Source organism: Ailuropoda melanoleuca, chromosome 12, assembly GCF_002007445.2.
Source record: "Ailuropoda melanoleuca isolate Jingjing chromosome 12, ASM200744v2, whole genome shotgun sequence".
Lineage (NCBI taxonomy): Eukaryota > Metazoa > Chordata > Mammalia > Carnivora > Ursidae > Ailuropoda > Ailuropoda melanoleuca.
The window spans coordinates 25,134,646-25,135,705 of record NC_048229.1 but is presented as its reverse complement, the minus strand read 5'-3'; positions in this window follow the sequence as shown (position 1 = coordinate 25,135,705).

Sequence of the window (1,060 nt, the reverse complement as noted above, 5' to 3'; positions counted from 1 at the left end):
TTGTGTTCTAAAGGACGGGTACCAATTTACACTTTCCCCAGTAAAGCGTGGAGGTTCCTTTGACCCTGTACTTTGCCCAGTACTTGATACTCCGAGGCTCCTCAATCGTTGGCAGAATTCTGCCCTGTACTTGATATTCTCAATTCAGTGTCGATACATGTTGACAAAACTGTATCTCATGTGGTCTTGGTTTGCTTTTCCTTCGTTGCTGAGGAGCTTTAGCACCTGATCATATGCTTATTGGTCAGGCTGTATATTCTCGCTTAAAATGTCATTTCATGATAAATATCTATTTTTCTATTAACTTGTTTGCATTTTCTTTTTGATTTGTAGGGATTCTTTGTATATTCCTTCTGGGGTTTTTTTGCGTGTGTTAAAATATTCACACATTAAAACTTGACATTTTATCCATTTTTAAGTGTACAGTTGAGTGATACTGAGTACGATCATAATCCTGTGCAGCTATCACCACCATCCATCTCCAACGCTCTTCATTGTGTAAAATTGAGACTCTGTACCCATTATGCAGTAACCCCCCAATCTCTCTGCCCCAGGCCCTGGCAACCACAATTTTACTTTCCGTGTCTATGATTTTGACTACTCTAAGTACTTCATATCAGTGGAATGATGCAGTATTTAGTGTGTGTCTTTATGACTGGCTTATTTCACTTAGCATAATGTCCACAAGTTTCATCCATTTGTAGCATGTGCCAAAATTCCCTTTCTTTTTAAGGCTCGATAATATTCCGTATACCACACTTTGCTATCCATTCATCCCTCAATGGACACTTCGGTTGCTTCCATGTTTTTTACCTATTGTGAATGATACTGCTGTGAACATGGGTGTACAAACATCTTTGAGAACCTGATTTCAATTTTTCTGGGTGCGTGACAAGAAATTAAATTGCTGGATCATCTCGTAATTCCATTTTTAACTTTTTTGAGGAGCTGCCATACTGTTTCAACAGAGACCATATCATTTTGCATTCCCACTGACAGTGTGCGAGAGTTCCCACTGCTCTCGATCTTCCAGTGTTTCTTACTTTCTGATTTTTTCATA